The following is a 19710-nucleotide window of genomic DNA, read 5'->3' as shown; positions in this document are numbered from 1 at the left end:
ATCTTATTCTTCATTCCTACCTCAGGAAAAAGGAGAAAACAGCCATCGTTCCTCCAATTTTCAGTGCTAAATTGTCTATCTGGACTTTGACATTAACTGTGTCTTCATTTTTGAAAATTCATTCTCTTAAATCACCATACTTTGTTTTTCCTTGTCTCCTTGATGTTTGCTCTGCCTACTAATGGGCTTAAGGGCTTTCCCTTCTTCTGAAGAAGTGAGAGAAAAGTGAGACTGGGCAGAGGGCTTTGCAGTGGGGCTAGCACTGTTCCCTACTTTCTCCAGCAATGTTGACATCATCTGAAAGCAGTGAAGGAAGACCACAGGGGCCACTCAGAGCTGGGGTTCATCAGCAAACAGGTAGTGGAGGCCAAACAAATGAGAGATTGTAGAGTATTCATGAGACCGTTACAGAGGCTCCATCCATACAGACCTCACAGTCTGAGTTGAGAGAAATGAAGTCAGAAAGAGGTCAACAAGCCAGAAGTATCCAATATAAAGATGGTTCAAGAAACTAGACCTCACAGTGACAGCAAAGTTCAAATTCTTTGATAATAAAGGTAAAGAAAGTAGCAAGTAAGAGTTCTGTCAGAAAGGAAATTTCAAAGTTCAAAGTCATAATATTGATCATGACTCAACAGTGAGCAAAAGAATAAGGTCTGATTGATCCAGAATGTGTGAGGAGTGAGATATCTGTTTAAGTAAATACAGTGACTTAGAATTAGCAACATATATATATATATATATATATATATATATATATGTGTGTATATATATATATATACACACATATAAGTAAAAAATTAGCATATTATATATAAAACATTATATATATGAACATATTCCTACAAATAATTTAATACATGGGATTTTTGCCAGATGAACTATTATTTTATTCCCAACAGTCATGGAAGTATCTGAAATGTCGGACATCCCCAGTTCCAGTAAATATTCAGTTCAGTTCAGTTCAGTCTCTCAGTCGTGTCCGACTCTTTGCGACCCCATGAATCACAGCACGTCAGGCCTCCCTGTCCATCACTCAGACTCATGTCCATCGAGTCGGTGTGCCATCCAATCATCTCATCCTCTGTCATCCCCTTCTCTTCCTGCCCTCAGTCTTTCCCAGCATCAGGGTCTTTTCCAAAGAGTCAGCTCTTCCAATCAGGTGGCCAAAGTATTGGAGTTTCAGTTTCAACATCAGTCCTTCCAATGAACACCCAGGACTGATCTCCTTTAGGATGGACTGGTTGGATCTCCTTGCAGTCCAAGGGACTCTCAAGAGTCTTCTCCAACACCACAGTTCAAAAGCATCAAATCTTCAGCGCTCAGCTTTCTTCACAGTCCAACTCTAGAGATGACTTTAAGTAATACAAAGTAATATATATGTGTTTATATGCCTATCCTTCCTTATCTAATTATCTATCTATATATGGATACTTAAAAAAATCTGTCTGTATCTTTAAAATATGCTGGATTGATTGCTTAGACCTCGGTGTGTAAAAGCCCTTCTTACAAGTTGCCGTCTTCCTTAGCAGGTATAGTAGGCTTTGTTGGGAGACTGTAAAGAATGGTGACTGCTTCTGTCTTTTCTCAGTAGTGGTGTATCACATAAATTAATGCCAAGAAAAATACACCTTAGTACACTGAAACCATACTCACAGAAAACTAGTCAATCTAATCACACTAGGACCATAGCCTTGTCTAACTCAATGAAACCAGGCCATGCCCGCAGGGCAACCCAAGATGGGCGGGTCATGGTGGAGAGGTCTGACAGAATGTGGTTCACTGGAGAAGGGAATGGCAAACCACTTCAGTATTCTTGCCTTGAGAACCCCATGAACAGTGTAAAAAGGCAAAATGATAGGATACTGAAAGAGGAACTCCCCAACTCAGTAGGTGCCCAATATGCTACTGGAGATCAGTGGAGAAATAACTCTAGAAAGAATGAAGGGATGGAGCCAAAGCAAAAACAATACCCAGTTGTGGATGTGACTGTCGATAGAAGCAAGGTCCAATGCTGTGAAGAGCAATATTCCATAGGAACCTGGAATGTCAGGTCCATGAATCAAGGCAAATTGGAAGTGGTCAAACAAGAGATGGCAAGAGTGAAAGTCGACATTCTAGGAATCAGTGAATTCAAATGGACTAGAATGGGTGAATTTAACTCAGATGACCATTATATCTACTACTGCGGGCAGGAATCCCTCAGAAGAAATGGAGTAGCCATCATGGTCAACAAAAGGGTCCGAAATGCAGTACTTGGATGCAATCTCAAAAATGACAGAATGATCTCTGTTCATCTCCAAGGCAAACCATTCAATATCACGGTAATCCAAGTCTATGCCCCAACCAGTAATGCTGAAGGAGCTGAAGCTGAACGGTTCTATGAAGACCTACAAGACCTTTTAGAACTAACACCCAAAAAAGATGTCCTTTTCATTATAGGGGACTGGCATGCAAAAGTAGGAAGTCAAGAAACACCTGGAGTAACAGGCAAATTTGGCCTTGGAATGTGGAATGAAGCAGGGCAAGACTATCAGAGTTTTTGCCAAGAAAATGCACTGGTCATAGCAAATACCCTCTTTCAACAACACAAGAGAAGACTACACATGGACATCCCCAGATGGTCAACACCGAAATCAGATTGATTATATTCTTTGCAGCCAAAGATGGAGAAGCTCTATACAGTCAACAAAAACAAGACCGGGAGCTGACTGTGGCTCAGATCATGAACTCCTTATTGCCAAATTCAGACTTAAATTGAAGAAAGTAGGGAAAACCACTAGACCATTCAGGTATGACCTAAATCAAATCCCTTATGATTATACAGTGGAAGTGAGAAATAGATTTAAGGGCCTAGATCTGATAGACAGAGTGCCTGATGAACTATGGAATAAGGTTCGTGACATTGTACAGGAGACAGGGATCAAGACCATCCCCATGGAAAAGAAATGCAAAAAAGCAAAATGGCTATCTGGGGAGGCCTTACAAATGGCTGTGAAAAGAAGAGAAGTGAAAAGCAAAGGAGAAAAGGAAAGCTATAAGCATCTGAATGCAGAGTTCCAAAGAATAGCAAGAAGACATAAGAAAGCCTTCTTCAGCAATCAATGCAAAGAAATAGAGGAAAAGAACAGAATGGAAAGACGAGAGATCTATTCAAGGAAATTAGAGATACCAATGGAACATTTCATGCAAAGACGGGCTGCATAAAGGACAGAAATGGTCTGGAGCTAACAGAAGCAGAAGATATTAAGAAGAGGTGGCAAGAATACGCAGAAGAACTGTACAAAAAATGTCTCCATGACGCAGATAATCACGATGGTGTGATCACTCATCTAGAGCCAGACATCCTGGAATGGGAAGTCAAGTGGGCCTTAGAAAGCATCACTATGAACAAAGCTAGTGGAGGTGATGGAATTCCAGTTGAGCTCTTTCAAATCCTGAAAGATGATGCTGTCAAAGTGCTGCACTCAATATGCCAGCAAATTGGAAAAATCACCAGTGGCCACAGGACTGGAACAGTTTTCATTACAATCCCAAAGAAAGGCAATGCCAAAGAATGTTGAAACTACCGCACAATTGCACTCATCTCACATGCTAGTAAAGTAATGCTCAGAATTCTCCAAGCCAGGCTTCAGCAATACGTGAACCATGAACTTCCTGATGTTCAAGCTGGTTTTAGAAAAGGCAGAGGAACCAGAGATCAAATTGCCAACATCCACTGGATCATGGGAAAAGCAAGAGAGTTCCAGAAAAACATCTATTTCTGCTTTGTGGACTATGCCAAAGCCTTTGACTGTGTGGATTACAATAAACTGTGGAAAGTTCTGAGAGAGATGGGAATACCAGACCACCTAACCTGCCTCTTGAGAAATCTGTATGCAGGTCAGGAAGAAACAGTTAGAACTGGGCATGGAACAACAGACTGGTTCCAAATAGGAAAAGGAGTATGTCAAGGCTGTATATTGTCATGCTGCTTATTTGACTTCTATGCAGAGTACATCATGAGAAACGCTGGACTGGAAGAAACACAAGCTGGAATCAAGATTGCCGGGAGAAATATCCATAACCTCAGATATGCAGATGACACCACCCTTATGGCAGAAAGTGAAGAGGAACTAAAAAGCCTCTTGATGAAAGTGAAAGAGGAGAGTGAAAAAGTTGGCTTAAAGCTCAACAGTCAGAAAACGAAGATCATGGCATCCGGTCTCATCACTTCATGGGAAATAGATGGGGAAACAGTGGAAACAGTGTCAGACTTTATTTTTTTGGGCTCCAAGATCACTGCAGATGGTGACTGCAGCCATGAAATTAAAAGACGCTTACTCCTTGGTAGAAAAGCTATGATCAACCTAGATAGCATATTCAAAAGCAGAGACATTACTTTGACGACTAAGGTCCGTCTAGTCAAGGCTATGGTTTTTCCAGCAGTCATGTATGGATGTGAGATTTGGACTGTGAAGAAAGCTGAGTCCTGAAGAATTGATGCTTTTGAACTGTGGTGTTGGAGAAGACTCTTGAGAGTCCCTTGGACTGCAAGGAGATCCAACCAGTCCATTCTGAAGGAGATCAGCCCTGGGATTTCTTTGGAAGGAATGATGAAGCTGAAACTCCAGTACTTTGGCCACCTCATGAGAAGAGTTGACTCACTGGAAATGACTCTGATGCTGGGAGGGATTGGGGGAAGGAGGAGAAGGGGATGACAGAGGATGAGATGGCTGGATGGTATCTTGACTCGTTGGACTTGAATCAGAGTAAACTCTTGGAGTTGGTGATGGACAGGGAGGCCTGGCGTGCTGCGATTCATGGGGTCGCAAAGAGTCGGACACGACTGCGCGACTGAACTGAACTGAGGTCATTGGAAACCCAAGAGGCAGAAAATCTTGGAGGAGAACACAATTAGGAGAAGCATACAGGAAAAAAAAAAAAAAAGACAAAAGGATAATCAATGGCCACAGGAGGTTTTCTTCCCCTGGAGAAGGCTGAACTGGACATGGATAAAGTCAGTTAAATGCAAAGCTCAGAACCCCCTTGTTCCCTTTATTTTCAACTATTTACTGTGGTGGTTTTCTCCATTATATTTTTGATAGACAAAGGGATATAGCTGTCAATTTTCACAAAGTAAATAATATGTACAATTCAAACTTACTGAATAAATATATTCTGTCTTTAATGATTCAAAAGAATTTCCATGTTGCGAGTTATCATTGAAGAGAGATTGCTTCTCAGAGGTATTAAAGCTAGTCTGTCTTAATCCATGCCAATCTATCTATATTGTGGAATTCAATTCAACTTAACACCGGGCACTTATAAGGAAAAAAAAAGCGCCATAATTATTAATTGTGTCAGACAAGGAAGGAAGCGTTGTAAACTATTTTGTCACCTGCATTTCAACAGTGTGCACTGGATGAGGTGCCAAAAGGTATGACATTAACCGTTCCTACTGGACCGCAACGCAGGTGAGTCACCTAAAGATCCCCCTAAACTAAAGTCTTTATTACGGAAAGGTGGCAGTAGGATTTGTTTGTTAGGAGTTGTTAGGAGGCGTTTGTTAGTCAGTTTGGTTAAGGGAAACTAAATTGTAATGAGGACAAGAGCCAAAAATATAAGGGAAATGTTCTCCTCTCCTGCAATAGTTGAGAGAGGAGCAGTCCAGAGTTGGTGAGTGACTCTGCCATCCTCAACACATGGCTTCCAAAATTCCCCAACAATTACCAAGTCCAAACCAGAAACGAAGCAGAGAAGAGATCCCAGGGCAAAATATCTTTAAAAAAAAGTGAAGTCGCTCAGTCGTGTCTGACTCTGTGACCCCATGGATTGTAGCCTACCAGGTTTCTCCATCCATGGGATTTCCCAGGCAAGAGTACTGGAGTGGTTGCCATTTCCTTCTCCAGGGGATCTTCCCGACCCAGGGATCGAACCCAGGTCTCCCACACTGTAGGCAGACACTTTTACCATATGAGCCACCAAGGAAGTTAAATATCTTTAAGGAGACAATGGATGACTCAGCAGTAGTTAAGTATCACTTCCATTAATATCTCACAAGCTTTAAATTAGTCCCTGGCCACAACTAAGGAAGGAAGAAAGCCCGTATAATAGTCTTCAATAAAGTATCCATGGGCAAAGTAAAGCAAAGAGGGTGGATGGTGGGGACAGTTGGCGTTTCTACCAATTCTTTCAATCAAACAGATACGTGCTGATTTCAGCAGCTCCACTTTCTATCTGTATGTTGGATATTCTGCGTCTTTGTTTTGTAGTGTTCTTCTCACTTCCCCATCCTTATTCTTGGTAACCAGATGTGCTTTTCAGTCAACAATTTCTGTTCAAATTGTTACATCTGTCTTAGTCTGTTTAGGCATGAGAGAATCACAGAGTCATATATTTCTATACTGTTTACAATTACAAGACATTGTCCCATCTTTTTCTCTACTCAAGAATATCTTATGAGTGAAGCAAGGAAAGCATTATTATTTCTATTTTTTTTCAGCTTATCCCTGAATCAGAAAATTTTCTGAAACTGCAGATATACAACTTTCAAACGTGCATCAAGGGGCCATTTTATCCGCTGTGATTCCAGGGTGTGGGGATGGGAAGTAGAAACAAGTTATTTGCCTACCAGGAGCTTCCAACATGCCACAAAGGAAAGAAACATAATTCATCCCTGTGATACCAGTAGAAGTTACAGTGAGTAAGGGGAGGTAGAAATGGGTTTCCATACTCAACAGTGAGCAAGCCTGCAGGTTATCTGAATTTGATTCCAGTGCTTCTTTCATGAGAAAATGAGGAGCTAGCCATGAGATTCTGGTTATAAATGCTGTCGGAATTTAGGAAAGAACACCAGGGTGTGTCAGAACTTGTAGAGCTAAGTGGGGTTCCATTTTGGCTTTAGAGAATAGGTTCACGGCTGGCGAGGTGCAGGGAAGGAGAGGGACCATTCTGAAGAAAATGATTATATTTAGAAAGCATGGACTTGGCCCGAAACAGAGTGTTTGGGGGATGAAAAGGAGTTACCAGCCTGACAGAAGCAGAGTATGTGAAATGGGAAAAAGTATGAAGTAAAGCTCTACTTGGAAAATGGCACAGAATTATGAATGACCTTTAGTGAGGAGAATTTGCTCTTCACACAGAAGGCAATGGAGTGTTGGAGTTTCCTGAGGAGTGTCATAACAATCATGATATTTTGGGTTTATTTGCTAAGTCATGTCTCACCATTGTGCCCTCATGGACTGTTGCCCACCAGGATCCTCTGTCCATGAGTTTTTGCAGGCAAGAATAGGGTTACCATTTCTTTCTCCATTTTAGAGAGATTATTATAGTGGAAGGACTGAATAAGAGAAGAAACAAGTATGGGCAGGCTTATCAGATGAAAATCTAGGCTATGGTCTTAGCAGCCAGAATTGCAAAGAAACAGTAAATCCCAGAGACATTTTCGGTGATCAGAATGACTGAACACAGTGGCAGACTGTTCTCAAAATGACGAGTGTCAAAAATTACTTTTCTCTTTGTACTCATTATACTTTTCATCTCATTGTACTTTCCATTAATTCTTTATGACCTGTCATGTAAGCAATTTAATTTACTTAGGAAGAAATGTGACTCTCATTTTCTGAGAAGTACAGTGAGATGAAAGTTATTAAAGGTACACCGCATACAGTAAGTGTTCAATAAATGCTCACAAAGAAATTAAATTTTAAAATTACCAAATATATATAGCAAACTCCTCTTTCAAAAGGTTGCTTTTGAATCTAGGGTTGTCACTGAGATAAATGAAATCTAGAATTAAAAAATTGAGATTTTAAGTGTTTTAAGCAGTCAAGTGTCACAAGAAACTGCTTCACAAATGTAGGAAAACTAATTTTTGACACAACTTGAAAAGTGATATACTGAAATGTAAATGAGAAGTATCCCATCTAATTTTTATAACAGGTAAAATATTGGATTGATAAAATTATCTACACATATATTGGTAGTACTAGAGTTCATTTCTAAAAGAAACCATATGTCAAATGAAACCATATCTGTTTAGTGACAAGAAAATACAAATGAAATATTATCTTTGTAAATATTCTGTATATGATAGTAATTGAACTATTACTATGAGCTAACGGTAAGTGAGAAGAAAGACACCCTTAGTTCATTTCATGGGATTAAAACTATGAATGATAAAGAAGTTAATTACAAATACAAAATTCCAATATGTTTAAATCCAGATTATTTTCACAAAATATATAGGCAGATTTGTTGGAAAATGGCTTCAATTAGCATAATGAGGTATAAAATCATAAAATCATTGCTTGAATGTTAAATATTCCACTTTGCTTATGTAAGACAATATATATTTTGGTAAAATTTGATGTTTATAAGTTTATAAAAATATTTATGGGCAACTAAAAAAGAAGCCAAACCAGATAATATATAAATGTATCCATATCATATGTAAGAAAATTGCTACCATCTCCATGAAAATTTCTTAGCAAAGCATTTCATTTATGTTACACATTCAATTAAAATGTTAAAATAATTTTGAAACATACAAAAAATCTGTGAAGTAAATCTCTAGTAAGCTAGATGACTTGGAAAATTTCCATTATATTCTCACATGTATTTTGAAATGAGCTACAGAAAAATATCTCCAAAGTATGCATGTACCTATGAACTCATTAATTTTCTTCATTTACATGCTCCATTCAGTATGATTTTGTGTGTCACCCTGGTATTTGTTGATGAATGGATTTATACGTTACTCCCTTTCAAAACTTTTTAATGACATTTATAGTTGGAATTAGTCTTTATTTTCTTACAAAAGCACTTTATTCATATCTCTTTTAGAAGGCTTATGTAGACATTCTGCTATGAATTAGTCTTCCCTGGAACTTATGAGAAACTCATTCAGTCCTTGTTGAGTAAGTATATTAAATTTTGAATCCTCTTTCCTCTTTTCCTGGCACCCTGTATATAGAATGTGCTCAGAAAATTAATTTGAGTCTCTTCATGTTTGTCAGCCCTCTCACCAATATCAAATAATATTCCTAATTTATACATAATTTAGAGTTTAAATTTTTTAACATATTAAAATATTTTAAAAACCAAAATAGATTTGAACCACAGTCAAATTTGTTTTGGTTTTAGTAGGCATAAACTATTGATATTACATCTAAAATAAAAATATTTTATCTGGAAAAATATAAATAAATGACATTTTTGAAAGTTTAATGTGTTTTTACTAGTATTAAATTTTAAAATTCATTGAAACTTTTTTCTGTCATTATTTTCTTGGATGAATATTTGAGATAATAAACTCAAAATACAAATTCATGTTTATTTATATGTCCTTCTTTGGTTTTACTTTAGTATTCAAGTTCATTGTTTATAATTTAAAATATTTTTCTTAAATACAAATGTGTATGCAAATCATTTTAAGGTTGAAATGAGATGTAGCTTCTATCAGTCATTGACACCACTCCCTCATTTTAAGGTAAGTAAAGGATATTTGAATATTGTGTCCTTATCGAGAATATTTAATAGTTGGTTAATGTCAAAAACCAGTGCTTAATTTTTCTCCAGACCTCTTTTTTCCCATTAAAAACTTAAGCACTGAATTATGGTCCTAAATATATTTATAGATATATTGTGTATAAAGAGAAAATCAAACATTTAATTTGTCTCCTAAAAAAAGATTTGTCCAACACAATAAAGTACGTGAAAGACAGTTGCCCTGAGTACACTTCCTTTGGTAGACAGATTTAAAATTACTTCAGGTGCTTCATTAATTAATTCAGCTTCCTACACTGTCTTGTAAGATCATAAAACACTAATTTTCTCTATAGTTCCATTGTCTTGCTTGGCCAAGATAAAGAAGCAATGTCTGCCTTGGGTTTTAAAGGACATTCTTTTCTCATTTGGGTTTCTGTAACTCTATTTTCCCATTCCAATAAATAATATGAGACCTCAGTTCAGTTCAGTTCAGTCGCTCAGTCATGTCCGACTCTTTGCGACCCCATGAATTGCAGCACGCCAAGCCTCCCCCAACTCCCGGGATTCACTCAGACTCGTGTCCATCGAGTGCGTGATGCCATCCAGCCATCTCATCCTCTGTTGTCCCCTTCTCCTCCTGCCCCCAATCCCTCCCAGCATCAGGGTCTTTTCCAATGAGTCAACTCTAAGCATAAGGTGACTAAAACACTGGAGTTTCAGCTTTAGCATCATTCCTTCCAAAGAAATCTCAGGGCTGATCTCCTTCAGAATGGACTGGTTGGATCTCCTTGCAGTCCAAGGGAGTCTCAGGAGTCTTCTCCAACACCACAGTTCAAAAGCATCAATTCTTCGGTGCTCAGCCTTCTTCACAGTCCAACTCTCACATCCATACATGACCACAGGAAAAACAATAGCCTTGACTAGACGGACCTTAGTCGGCAAAGTAATGTCTCTGCTTTTGAATATACTATCTAGATTGGTCATAATTTTCTTCCAAGGAGTAAGTGTCTTTTAATTTCATGGCTGCAATCACCATCTGCAGTGATTCTGGAGCCCCCCAAAATAAAGTCTGACACTGTTTCCACTGTTTCCCCATCTATTTCCCATGGAGTGATGGGACCGGATGCCATGATCTTCGTTTTCTAAATGTTGAGCTTTAAGCCAGCTTTTTCACTCTCCTCTTTCACTTTCATCAAGAGGCTTTTTAGTTCCTCTTCACTTTCTGCCATAAGGGTGGTGTCATCTGCATATCTGAGGTTATTGATATTTCTCCCGGCAATCTTGATTCCAGCTTGTGTTTCTTCCAGTCCAGCGTTTCTCATGATGTATTCTGCATATAAGTTAAATAAGCAGGGTGACAATATACAGCCTTGACATACTCCTTTTCCTATTTGGAACTAGTCTGTTGTTCCATGTCCAGTTCTAACTGTTGCTTCCCCGACCTGCATACAGATTTCTCAAGAGGCAGGTTAGGTGGTCTGGTATTCCCATCTCTTGAAGAATTTTCCACAGTTTATTGTGATCCACACAGTCAAAGGCTTTGGCATAGTCCATAAAGCAGAAATAGATGTTTTTCTGGAACTCTCTTGCTTTTTCCATGATCCAGTGGATGTTGACAATTTGATCTCTGGTTCCTCTGCCTTTTCTAAAACCAGCTTGAACATCAGGGAGTTCATGGTTCACGTATTGCTGAAGCCTGGCTTGGAGAAATTTGAGCATTACTTTACTAGCATGTGAGATGAGTACAATTGTGCGGTAGTTTGAGCATTCTTTTGCATTGCCTTTCTTTGTAATATGAGACCTAATAAGGACCAAAAGAGAAAATGCTGATGGTGAAATAATATTTCAAGAACCCTAGACATGAATACTAAGACATGTAATTTTATATACATGCATACCAATCAACTGTTGAGCTTTCCTTTCTTTTCAATTGATCAGTAATGAAACTTCTACCACAGACACATCTCACAAGCTAGCTTAGTAAAATTTCTTAACATTAGAGATATTTACAGAATTTAGTTTATGGTCATGTTCACCTTTAATCCTTGTTATACGTATATCAGAATTGCCTTATGGTATATCACACATGGAAAACTAATTCTCAGAGGAGTTACATCACCTACCTCAGGTGGCAAAATTACTATGCATCTTAGTTGGAATTTTAAACCCAAGTTTTCTGATTAAAACCATGGGAGAATAGTAGTACTTTCGGCCAAGTCACCTGTTACAGATAACAATTGCAACTTTCCTAAAGATTTTTCTCAAGGAGAAACATTTAAGTTTCTAGATGAATAAGAGATTATATCTTAATAAACTTCAAAACATATCACTGCTCCTTTAAAATAAGCCTGCAATTGTCAGTTTCTTGTTGTTTAATTTTCTTCGCTGGGAAGACTTGACCCCATTTTCATTGCTTTCGTGCTGGTGAAACCTGCTCACGTCAAATCATATATATTAGAGGGCTTTTGATTTTTTCTATAATTCTTCTGTTTTTTAAATGATATCAATATGTGCCCATGATAAAACGGTAGCCTTCAGAATAGGGAAGAGATTTAAGAACAATACGGTAAGACTTTTTCTTCTGTAACAATTAGAAGGGTCAAAACCAGTAGAAGAGGTTTACTCTTAAAGAGGTATTTATCACTGTACTGAAGTGGATGCTGTATGACCCCATGTAATAGTCATGAGAATAAATATGCATCAGTTGAGAAGTGTATTTAGATTAGTGTTTCTCAAGGTTTTATTATCAAAGGAAAAATCTAGTGAATTAATTAAAAAGGTTTTCCCCTTCTGTCCTGGTTATCTGCATACTGTGCTGTGTGTGCTTAGCCGTGTCCGACTCTTGCAACCCATAGACTGTAGCCCGCCAGGCTCCTCTGTCCATGGGATTCTCCAGGTAGGAATACTGGAATGGGTTGCCATTTCCTTCTTCATGAGCTAGATCCTTAGACTTCCTTGATGGCTCAGACAGTAAAGAATCTGCCTGCAATGTGGGAAAGCCAGGTTTGATCTCTGGGTCTGGAAGATCCCCTGGAGAAGGGAATGGCTATGCTCTCCAGGATCCTTGCTTGGAGAATTCCATGGACAGAGGAGCCGGGCAGGCTATGTCCATGGGGTCTCAAAGGGTCGGACACAACTGAATGACTAATACACTTAGGTAATTTTTATAATTTGGCGTTTTGGGAAACACTGCCATCAGTTCAGTCGGTTCAGTCACTCAGTCATGTCCGACTCTTTACGACCCCATGAATCGCAGCATGCCAGGCCTCCCTGTCCATCACCAACTCCCGGAGTTTACCCAAACTCATGTCCATCGAGTTGGTGATGCCATCCAGCCATCTCATCCTCTACCATCCCCTTCTCCTCCTGCCCCCAATCCCTCCCAGCATCAGGGTCTTTACAAATGAGTCAGTTCTTCGCATCAAGTGGCCAAAGTATTGGAGTTTCAGCTTCAGCATCATTCCTTCCAATGAAACCCAGGACTGATCTCCTTTAGAATGGACTGGTTGGATCTCCTTGCAGTCCAAGGGACTCTCAAGAGTCTTCTCCAACACCACTGTTCAAAAGCATCAATTCTTCGGTGCTCAGCCTTCTTCACAGTCCAAATCTCACATCCATACATGACCACAGGAAAAACCATAGCCTTGACTAGATGGACCTTAGTCGGCAAAGTAATGTCTCTGCTTTTGAATATGCTATCTAGGTTGGTCATAACTTTTCTTCCAAGGAGTAAGCGTCTTTTAATTTCATGGCTGCAGTCACCATCTGCAGTGATTTTGGAGCTCCAAAAAATAAAGTCTGACACTGTCTCCACTGTTTCCCCATCTATTTGCCATGAAGTGATGGGACCAGATGCCATGATCTTTGTTTTCAGAATGTTGAGTTTTAAGCCAACTTTTTCACTCTTCCTCTTTCACTTTCATCAAGAGGCTCTTTAGTTCCTCTTCACTTTCTGCCATAAGGGTGGTGTCATCTGCATATCTGAGGTTATTGATATTTCTCCCGGCAATCTTGATTCCAGCTTGTGCTTCTTCCAGCCCAGCATGTCTCATGATGTACTCTGCATATAAGTTAAATAAGCAGGGTGACAATATACAGCCTTGACGTACTCCTTTTCCTATTTGGAACCAGTCTGTCCTTCCATGTCCAGTTCTAACTGTTGCTTCCTCACCTGCATATAGGTTTCTCAAGAGGCAGGTCAGGTGGTCTAGTATTCCCATCTCTCTCAGAATTTTCCACAGTTTACTGTGACCCACACAGTCAAAGGCTTTGGCATAGTCAATAAAGCAGAAATAGAGGTTTTTCTGGAAGTCTCTTGATTTTTCCATGATCCAAAAGATATTGGCAATTTGATCTCTGGTTCCTCTGCCTTTTCTAAAACCAGCTTGAACATCTGGAAGTTCATGGTTCATGTATTGCTGAAGCCTGGCTTGAGAATTTTGAGCATTACTTTACTAGCATATGAGATGAGTGCAATTGTGCAGTAGTTTGAGCATTCTTTGGCATTGCCTTTCTTTGGGATTGGAATGAAAACTGACCTTTTCCAATCCTGTGGCCACTTCTGAGTTTTCCAAATTTGCTGGCATACTGAGTGCAGCGTTTTCACAGCATCATCTTTCAGGATTTGAAACAGCTCAACTGGAATTCCATCACCTCCACTAGCTTTGTTCATAGTGATGCTTTCTAAGGCCCACTTGACTTCACATTCCAGGATGTCTGGCTCTAGGTGAGTGATCACACCACCATGATTATCTGGTCGTGAAGATCTTTTTTGTATAGTTCTTCTGTGTATTTTTGCCACCTCTTCTTAATATCTTCTGCTTCTAGAGCACTGCCATAGATGGTAAGAAAATTTTCAGTTCAGAAAAGTGGTTGCTTTAGGGCTAGGATCGTGTCTCAGTTCAGTTCAGTCACTTAGTCATGTCCTACTCTTTGTGACTCCATGGACTGCAGCACACCAGGCCTCCCTGTCCATCACCAACTCCTGGAGTTTGCTCAAACTCATGTCCATTGAGTCAGTGATGCCATCCAACCATATCATCCTCTGTTGTCCCCTTCTTCTGCCTTCAGCATCAGGGTCTTTTCAAATGAGTCAGTTCTTCACATCAGGTGGCCAAAGTATTGGAGCTTCAGCTTCAGCATCAGTCCTTCCAGTGAATATTCAGGACTGATTTCCTTTAGGATGGACTGGTTTGATCTCCTTGCAGTTCAAGGGACTCTCAAGAGTCTTCTCCAACACCACAGTTCAAAAGCATCAATTTTTCGGTGCTCAGTTTTCTTTATGGTCCAACTCTCACTTTCATGCATGACTACTGGAAAAATCTTAGCTTTGACTATACTGACCTTTGACAGCAATGTAATGTCTCTGCTTTTTAATATGCTGTCTAGGTTGGTCATAGCTGTTCTTCCAAGAACAAGCATCTTTTAATTTCATGGCTGCAGTCACCACCTGCATGATTTTGGAGCCCAAGAGGATAAAATCTGTCACTGTCCCCATTGGTTCTCCATCCAATTGCCATGAAGTGATGGGACCAGATGCCATGATGTTAGTTTTCTGAATGCTGAGTTTTAAGCCATCTTTTCTACTCTCCTCTTTCACCTTCATCAAGAGGCTCTTCAATTCTTCTTCACTTTCTGCCACAAGGTTGGTGTCATCTGCATATCTGAGGTTATTGATATTCCTCCCAGTAATCTTGATTCCAGCTTGTGCTTTATCCAGCCCAGCATTTCACATGATGTACTTTGCACATAAGTTAAATAAACAGGGTGATAGTATACAAACTTGACATGCTCCTTTCCCAGTTTGGAACTATTTTGTTGTTCCATGTCTGGTTCTAACTCTTGCTTCTTGATCTGCATACAGATTTCTCAGGAGGCAGGTAAGGTGGTGTGGTATTCCCATCTCTTTAAGAATTTTACAGTTTGCTGTGATCCACACAGACTACGCTTTAGCTTAGTCAATGAAGCAGAAATAGATGTTTTTCTGGAACCCTCTTGCTTTTTCTGTGATCCAACAGATATTGGCAATTTGATGTCTGGTTCCTATGCCTTTTCTAAATCCAGCTTGAACATCTGGAAGTTCTTGGTTCGTGTACTGTTGAAGCCCCATTCAGGGAATTTTGAGCATTACTTTGCTAGTATGTGAGATGATTCAATTGTGCATTAGTTTGAATATTCTTTGACATTGCCTTTCTTTGGGATTGGAATGAAAACTGGACCTTTTCCAGTCTGTAGTCACTGCTAAGTTTTCCAAATTTGCTGGCATATTGAGTGCAGCACTTTCACAAGCATCATCTTTTAGGATTTGAAATAGCTCAACTGGAATTCCATCTGTTTATGGGGTTCTCAAGGCAAGAATAGTGAAGTGGTTTGCCATTCCCTTCTCCAGTGGACCACACTTTGTCTAGTGAGAGCTTTACATTGTGGCTCAGATGTGGATTCCAGCTTGAGGGTTGAAAATGTTTAACAGAGTTCATAGTGTCTACAGTATGAAAATAAATGAAGGAAGGGAAAGAGGAGAGAATGAAAGGGACTCAGAGGGACAGAGAGAAGGAGGGAGGAAGGGAGGAAGGAAAAGCTGGACTCAAATGGAAGAGGGATATTTAATACTTACTGAATCTATGTACTAAAGCCCAAGTATTGGTGGTAGAGTGATAAAGAAAAAGATGATTCAAATCTACAGTAAACAGATTGGACCCCTAGGCAGTTTTGTTTCTTATCCTCTGCTGTCAGAAAGTGTCTGTGTAGTGGGAACAGACAACAGAACATTTGAGTTCTACAAATCTAGAAAGTTCAAGAAATGCTTGAGAGAAGATGAACAGGAAACCAATTATGAAATATCCAAATCTTGACAATATTTTGCAGTTTTTTTTTAAATTAAAGGTCTTCTGAGATACACATATACTTCTATTTGTCATAATGTTGTTTTGAGAAACTTGAAGTTCAAATAATTTAGATTATCAAATAATAGTTTCTTTTTGCAGAGAGACTAAACAGATGGTATAGACAACTTTGTGTTTCAAGAGTGACCTGATTTTCAATATAAAAGTATAAATAGCTTTCTGAGTAGCTGCTAGAATGTCAGCCATATAAATCAACAAGACACGTGTCTCTTTATGTACACTAAATATACTTAGATAATATTTCTACAAGATAAAAAGTTGAAGTTTATTCAACTTTATTGTTTATGAGTAATGTATCACAATACAATTTGTATAGTGTCACGGATACCGACTTTATAGTGAATTTCTCTCCTGAGATGACTCAATTTCAGTGAGAGATCAGTTACACATTCATCTGTTTTCTATGTGATGCAATTTGTCATGCATAAAATGAAAGTATTATAATGATTCATTTTGTTTATTGAACTCAAAATATAGCTAAGTGTATTATTGGGCATAATTATAAGAGTTAATTTTCAGGCTTTGCTTGAGGCATTTTTAGATTAATATAATTTTATTACACATTTTCTGACAGTGTGCATGCCTAAGATATTTAAGGCATGCATTTGGGGGCAAGTAACAAAAGGGCATCCCTAAAACAAGGCATCTTCTTTCATGCTTTATCACTTATGAAATATTTGAATAGTTTTTCACAAGAAATTCTGGCTTTATAGTGTTTGTAAAGTTAAAAGTCTCCTGAATCTCCTGGGAAGGTAGATAATGATGTTAGCTTGAGGTAGCATCTGGAGTCTTTTCAGATTAAAGTAGAAACTCTAGAGGATTCACAATGAACTTTTTTGTTGTTAAATCCCCAGATTCAGTCTTACCATGGTAAAGCAGAAAGTGTCTAGAGATTTCTATTAGTGAATCTGAGCTCTGAACACATTTATAAGTTACTGATGGATCTCAGCTCATATGTACCTTCAGAGAAAATGCCAGAGACCATCTTTTGCATGGTTCCTTTCATTTACATACTAAAAAAGATCCTTAAGGTGCTATTATATATATATATCTATATCTATCTATCTATCTATCTATATATATATATCTTTTTTTTTTAATTTGGGGTGTGTGTGTGTGTGCAAAATATTAGGAATAAATGATTATGACATGATTACTATCCTTCAGGAGCTCACAGTGTCTTGCAGAAAGATACATGAAAAAAAAAAACAAACCTAAAAAGGAGTAACCTCATTTTTCCTACTAAAGATACAAATGAGGTAATATTTACATTAAAACTTAAAAGTATAATAGATCCAAGCCTCTCAACTCTTTTCCCACTTCTGGTTTTGCCCTCTGCCAATAGCTGTTTTAAGGATTTTACAGTGGAGCTGGTCACCTTCAAATGTCACAGCTGACATCAGGCCGGGCCTCTGTTAGAGAGGGTTGGAGTTTGGGCAGCACATTAAAGGGAGGTGACTGATGTCAGCCTGACTTCCCTTCTGTTCCTGGAAAACATTCTTGCTACCAGAGTGCTAAAACTTTCCTGCGCTTGCTCCCTTGATCCACAGACATGCAGGCTCCCTTGGCACACCTCATCGGCGGAACAGGAAATGTACATGCTTGTCACAGGCTCTCTCCAGGCCAGTGAGTCCCTCTGCCCCAGATACAGGACTGGCTCATGGACCCGGATGTATTCCATTCATCCTATGTGGTGAGATATCTTTCAGGCCCTTCTTTCTTTAAGTAACCACATAGAGATGAATTTGGACTATATTCTCTCATACATGACAAAGGAAGGCACTGGGGAAAGGCATAAAATAGCTGAATTTCCTTTCAGTCTTTTTCTGCTATTCCTTTCTACCAAAATCATTTCTGTTCTCACATTGCTCTTTAAAATGCTAGTTACACCATTTCTTTATTTTTACAGAGCACCCTGCAGTGTATGAAGCTAATTTATATGTTCTTTCACTGAATAAGAAACTAACACTATGGTGTGAATTAGTTTAAGGTTTTATCCTCACTAGGTGCAGGGTGCAGAGGAGGTCAAAATGAGGAATATTTTATAACAATAACAATAGTTAGTTTTTTTAAGTATTTACTATCCGCCAGGTAGAATCATCAGTAGGTTACATGTATTGTGTCATGTACTCTTTAACACAGGGAGTGACTACCTTCATTCTTTTTTACACATGGGAAAAATGAGACAGAAAGAGACTGAACAATGATCTCAGGAGGAGAGCCTAACCGTGAGTGCCAGAGCGTGTATGCTGAGCGCTGGACCACACTGCATCCCTCTGTAAAGTTTCAGGCAGCCAGTGTTTGTGTGAGGGTAGCGGTATTGTGCAAAGGAATGATTAGACCCCAAGCACACCATGTGGGTGACTGCTTAATTCTAACACTAATCCTATGGGTGACATTCAGATCTATAGCAGATTCAGGGAATGGGGCTGATTTACTGAGAGGTGTTCATTGTAATCTACAAGAGACAGAGAACATAATCTCTTACAGTCACTTCAAGGTAAGTTAGTGAAGTGAAGTCGCTCAGTCGTGTCCGACTCTTTGCGACTCCATGGACTGTAGCCTACCAGGCTCTTCTGTCCATGGGATTTTCCAGGCATAGTATTGGAGTGGATTGCCATTTCCTTCTCCAGCGGGTCTTCCCAACCCAGGGATGGAACCCAGGTCTCCCACATTGTAGACAGATGCTTTACCATCTGAGAAGTTAACCAGCTAATAAAAACATGCAGTCACTATGATCAGTTATTTCTACAGAGATCAGAAAATGGTAAAGGGACCTAAAATACAGTTTTGATATCTGAAATCATCAGACTGTAAAGTTTTCCTCCTATAAAATGATTTTGATATTAGCTAAGTCCATTAGGTAGGAAAGAGTTTTGTTGTTATCCTCATAGCTTATTCTAATACAATTAGATCCTTAATAATAGTTAAAAAAAAAAGAACTAGTTTCTCAGACACAGGCAGCTGCAAACTAGCTAATTGGTTCTGGGTCAGTGGGTCTTTTTCTACTTGTTTACTGTTAGTGTTTCTTTGGGGGAAAATGCATTGCAGCACCCCACTGATCTATTGTCTTCCTACATATTGTTAATTCAAGGACTTTGGCATTCAGGGAGGAAATTATGGCCCATCAGGGTACATAGAATATTCTACTTTCCAGAGAAAGGTCAGGAGAAAAAGAAAAGAGAGAAGATAAATATAAAACCTTTAAATCAAGACTAAATCCCAAAGTTATTCCTTGGTTTGTATAACCATCAGTCAATAACAATCAATTGCAATTAGTCAGAAAAGAACTAAACCTTAGACCTGCTGAACAGATGGGATAAAACAGAAAAATGAA

Source organism: Capricornis sumatraensis, chromosome 4, assembly GCF_032405125.1.
Source record: "Capricornis sumatraensis isolate serow.1 chromosome 4, serow.2, whole genome shotgun sequence".
Classification (NCBI taxonomy): domain Eukaryota; kingdom Metazoa; phylum Chordata; class Mammalia; order Artiodactyla; family Bovidae; genus Capricornis; species Capricornis sumatraensis.
The sequence above is the reverse complement of the archived record's forward strand: the minus strand, read 5'-3'. Positions refer to the sequence as shown.